We start from the raw sequence: 5,806 nt of genomic DNA on the forward strand, positions 1-5,806 counted from the left end.
AGGGAGAAAAAAAACAAAGAGATCAAAAACGACTGCCTTTGTTGCGGCCTCAAAACAGACCCTAAGTCTGATTCTCTGGGCTCCAAGAAGAGCTCAATGATGATGACATTCATCTGCTACTGCTGTCAAAAGCCAGGCCACTGTAAGAGGGACTGCCTTAAGAGGCCCCCAAGCCATGCCCTGACTGCTAAGGCAGCCACTAGAAGTGAGACTGCACTCTGAGGTGGAGGACCCAGAGCTCAGACTCAGCTTCCCAGGTGGTCCAGCAGGACTGAAGGGCGCTGAGCCTGCTTCCTCCCTCTGGCCAGACTGTTACCTCTACCTGTCATCTCCATGAAGGAGCCCGGAGTAGTCATGACTAAAGGAAAAAGCCCAGCCTATTGCAGGACATTGGCACAGGTCTCTTTGTCTTCTCCAACCCTGAGCTTTATTCCAGTCATCGTCATCTTGTTTTAAGCTGTAATTCAGATATATTGTTCATGTACAAATAAAATCCTGTCAATGTAAAAACGTTCTAGAGACATTGGCTACACAGTGTCAAACAGCTTTGGGCCTATAGGTAGAGCCAGGCCTTGTCTTTATTTTATTTTTTTCTTTTTTAAAAAATTTATTTATTTATTTATTTATTTATTTATTTATTGTGTGTGTGTGTGTGGCCAGCTCAGCCCACCAGGGGACGGGGCTGGCTGGCATGTGGTGCTGGGAGACTGAACCGCGGTCCCTGTCCTTTGCTTGGTTTAGCTTGTTCTAAGTAGGTGCTTTAGACCACTGAGCCATCTCACCAGCCCCCCGTGTCACTTTGGCTGCCCCCATTGCTCCAGATGCCAATGCCCACCTTCCCCAGCCTGGACCTCTCCCCAAATCCTTTGGCATGGGCAGCTGACTCCCTCTGTACCACAAAATAACTGGGGAAGAGATGCAAAGAGAAAGAGCTCTAATACCATTGTTTATTTTCTATTTTACAGGTGGGAACACTGAGATCTAGGGACAATTAAGTAATGCCAGGAGATAGTAAGCAGTGGAAGGGAATTTGAAGACCAGCAGGCTGGTTCTAGCCCATGCTCTTGTTGAATATTAGGTTATGCTAATTTATATAAAAGGAAAAGAATAATTTCCATGGAGTCTGACTGATGTTCAGAAGAACAGGCAAGTGCTGGCAACCCGCTAGTATACTCGGTACCATCTCTAAAACAGGCAGTGGATCCTGTCTTCATCATGTCACAGTCTCACTCCTACTTTTATAGACCCTCGGTTTTCCCCATCTGAAAAATGGGCATAAAAATAGTGCCTAACCTGGGGGTTCCTGTAAGAAGCAGTGCTATGCTATACAAGTTATATCCCCCAGATGGGTCCTGGGCCACAAGCCCATGCTGGACCACACTGCCTGCAGCCCAGAATGGGCCAGGAGGAGTATGATACTGCGGGCCTCTCACTCAGCCTTTAGGAGTCCCAGTTCCCTCAGGCATACAATAGAAGTGTGGGGGATAAAGATGGGTAGGCATCGGTTCAAATCTTGGATCTACCACTGACTGGGCAGATGGCCATGGGCAAAGCAGAAGTAGGGAGGTCATTCCCATGCCTCTCTTGGGTGGAGAACCTTGGCCTGTGGAAGAGGTTGGCAAACGTGTTACTGGAACTTTTCAGTACCGGGGGTTCAACTAAAGGCCTTCACACCAAGTTACCTTTCCCGCCCTTTCGTATTTTGAGACAGGTTCTTGCTTAGTTGTCCAGTTGCTTTAGTGGGCTTGAACTAAGTTGCCCTTCTGCCTCAGCTTCCCAGAGTGGTGGGGTTCTGGGTGTGGTGAGTCACCACACTTGGCTGCTTCTGGGATCCTTGTTTGACCTTCAGAGAATAGCATATTTCACTCAAAGGGGGGAGAAATAGCAATTACAGGTGCCGCTTGTTCCACACCCATGTCAGGGAGGAAGTGTCCTCTGAGGCACAGAATGAGAGGCCCTTGTGGGCACACCCTGGGCTCCGAGGTTTTGTTCTCTGCTTGGACTTCACAATGTTCCACTAGAAGCAGGAGTGCTACCATGCACAGCAATTAAGGGAGAGTTATTTTGGAAGCACTTCCACTGATTAAAGTGAAAACACTGTGTTTCTATTCTACCGCATCTCTGAACAGCAGCCCTCCCCCGCGCCCTCCCCAAACAAGGGCCCCAGTGCATGCTGGGCTGGCAGCCACCTGCAGTGGTACCTGAGCCTCACGAAGAACTTGCACATGAAAGCCGGGGCCATTTTCTCGTCGCTACACAATGGGGGCAAAATTGCTTTCTTCTGACCAAGGCATAATTGCATTGCGTCAGGACCTCAGCAGGGAAGGAGGGGACGAGCTGCTGAAAGTCATTCTGTACCTCTGCGAAGTTATTTACTCTGTCTTCATTCCAGGGGGCAGCTTTGCTTTCTTTGGGTTTCCATTAACTTTTTTTTTTTTTTGTCTACCCTTCACTGAGAGCTTACAGAGTGTGACTCTGTATTAAGCTCTCTGCTTATTGCTGGGGAGTACAGCATCTTGTTGGCTTGTCTCCCATTTGGCTCATTCTGGATTAATTATGCTGCCAATTAAACCTATCCCCAAAAGAACTCAATGCTGGACTGAGCAACTTTAGCATGAGCTATCTCTGTGTGTGCTGGTCTGTCCATGCCCCCTGCAAAGATGGTATTAATTTCATTGATAGAGAAGGAACCAGAAGCTCGGAGAGGTTGCCATGTGCCCAAGGTGACACAATGAGAAGCCTTTGCTATAAGTACAAGGAGAGGTCTTTCCAGTCCCATTGCCGGTAGCTGGGGTCATAAAAGGCCCAAAAGCCATTATTTCAGGCTCAGAAGGCTATACTTTCTCTCCCAACTACTGAAGTCAGCCATTACAATGCAAGTAGTTGTAGCCAGTCTGCCAGTGACCAAGTGTGACCCCATTTCAGTAAAATGTTGTTTACAAAAACAGGTGGCAGGCAGATCTGACTCATGGGGTGTGGTTTGTCAACTCCTGTTCTATTGCCCTGATGGTTGTCAATCTTGGGGATCATTCTTCCTGAACCTTGAGGTACACGTGTGGTCACATGACCAGGATGGACTAATCAGAGACTTCTCTGGGATGGGGACAATGAAGTTGAAAGAAGAAGCATGTTTCCTGTTGGATTTATTTTTTTCTTTCTTTCTTTTTTTTTTTTTTTTTTGGAACCAGGGATTGAACTCAGTTTGCCAGTCAAGCGCTTATCCTACTTAGCCATCTCCCCGGCCCCTTCCTTTTGGATTTCTAAGCTAGAAGGAGTGGAACACAGACTTGGAGATGGCTGTGGGGCAGAGTACAGGCAAGAAGGGATAAGGGTGGTCAAACAAAGGAAAAGCAAGAGGGAGAGGCAAGGGGGGAAGGAGAAATGGTTCAGTTTCTAGATTCAGCCATGCCTGATTCGAGTTGAGCACATACCACTCTCTAGATTCCCCCCGATTCTTTACTTATCCATTTATTTGCTTAAGTAGGTTTGAATGCAATTTATTGTACTCAAAGCCAAAGAGTCCAGACCAACACTGCTGTCTTCTGCGAGATCATTTCTCCCACGTGATGGGAAATGTATCTTCCAAACTACAGAATCATGTCTTTGCAGTGTCAAAATCCCAGAGAGACAGGTGGTCTTCCTCTCTAGTTTTTTTTTTTTTTGGGGGGGTGGTACCAGAGATTGAACTCAGGACCTTGAGCTTGCCAGGCAGGCACTTATGCCACTGAGCTATATTCCTGGCCCTTCCTCACTAGTCTTAAGGAAGTATCCCTACAAAGAACTCCTGGTTGCTCAGTGTGGGTCTCATGCCTGTTACTATTGGTGCATTTTTAGTTCTAGAGAATTGTTTTAATCTTGTTACAAGGAAAAGACAGGGAGGGTGAAGGCCTGGAATTGGGGAGGGGGCAACTTTTAGGTTTGGATGGCGGCAGCAGGGCCTTTGCAGGGGATGGTTTTTGGGGTGTGCGCTGGGCTCATGCTGAGGTGCGATTTCAGCACTGAGGGGGTGGACAGCTCCTCGCAGGTAGGGGCTCTCTCCAGGCATCCAGACAGGTCAAGGCTCTCTGATTTTTGGCCTCAGGGTTCCCTCTCCTGCCATGGAGGCCACTCAGGCTGTGAGTTACAGGCACACATCACCATTGAGGGGAACCCCTAATCAGTGGGGCATGAGACCTGGTGGGTAAATAACCCAGATTCTGAATGGTACATTGGAGGCTGCCCACCAAGCCTGAGTGAGGCCTGGTTGCCTGCAGATGTGACCGGCACGCATCCTTCCCGGATTTTCTTCTTTCTGTCTCACTCTTCTGTCTCATCTCCGTTCCCAGGATCCCCTCCCAAGTAAACTTCCCAAGTCTACTTCTCAGGCTCAGATTTTGAGGTTGGTCCAAGGTGGCTTTCAACTTGGAGTGCAGGAAGAAATGTAAGCAATGAAAGGGGACTGAGAAACTAATCTTGGCTGATCCCTCAACTTTATGAATCAAAAAGGCCATATTCTCCTACTGATATACATGATTCAGAGTACCCGGGTGCAAATCCTGGCTGTTTTGTTTTTCTAGAAGTGGAGAGATCGCTTGACCTCCATATACCTTTCTCCTTCCCTGTACAACAAGGATAATCAGTGTCCCAGTCTCAGAGCCAAAATATGTGGTGGTTAAACATGCAATACACACAGAAGGCTCAAAGGAATGCCTGGCCTGGGGCTAGGCACCGAGCCATTTTATATATTTAAAAATTTATTTATTTGTTTATTTGATACATGGTCTCACTGTGCAGCTTGGACTGGTAGTGATCCCCCTGTCTCAGTCTCCCCAGCACTGGGATTATAGGTGTGTACCACCACAACCGGTTTGGGTGGCCAGCCTGGAACTCTGGGATTGGCATGACATGCGGTACCAGGGATCAAACCCTGGTCCTTGTGCTTGCCAGACAGGTGCTTAGACTGCCCAGCTATCTCCCCAGCCTACCAGTACATTTTAGTATGTGTCATTATAGTTATTTGCACTTGAATATTTGCTGATTTTGGACAACCATGGTTTTTCTTCTACTTTAAAAAAAAATCTTTTAGTCCCCAAACATAACCTCTCTGGTTTGATTTTTGTGCTACCCACAAAGTGTAATTGCATCAAGAGATCAGATTTCAGTTTTGGAAACCAGTTGTGGATTCAGTTGATAAAGAGGAAACATGATCTTGTGATGTGAATGATACCCTTCATGGTTTGATTTTTTGTCTTTTTGAGACAGGGTTTCTCTAGGTAGTTCAGACTGGCCTTGGACTCACTATGTAGCCCAAGCTGGCCTCACACTTGCAGAGCTCCATCTGACTCAGCCTCCTGAGTGCTGGGATGACAGTCATGCCACCACGCCTGGCCTCCCTTAATGGTTTTATGAACTCTGCTTTCAGAAACATCACATTTATTTTCTAAAAGCTACTTTGCTCTTGCAAAGCTCCCCTGCGCCTCACATGGCCTCTCAGGGGGCACAGCCGCTGAAAAGCACAGAGCCCCCCACCGCAAAGGGAGTGGTTTGAGGTGCACTTAAGGCCAGGGCATCAGGCTCCAGAGCAGCAGGCCAGCCTCTGTGTCACTCCCAGGACGTGTGGGGCACTTTCTCGGAGGACCCCGTGCATGCCTGTGCCCGAGTGTGGAGTCAGGCTCCATAGCCTCAGCCACGGCTGCAATCGCAATGTAGGTCACTGCTGGGAAATGATCTCGCTGCTGTTTCAGAGAGAAGCAGAACTTAATAGCTTATGTTTTTTTTTTCCCTCTGCCGTGCAATGCTGCGGGCATTTTAATGGTGTGGGGGGAGG

Source organism: Octodon degus, unplaced genomic scaffold (genome assembly GCF_000260255.1).
Source record: "Octodon degus isolate 3935 unplaced genomic scaffold, OctDeg1.0 scaffold00076, whole genome shotgun sequence".
NCBI classification, from domain to species: domain Eukaryota; kingdom Metazoa; phylum Chordata; class Mammalia; order Rodentia; family Octodontidae; genus Octodon; species Octodon degus.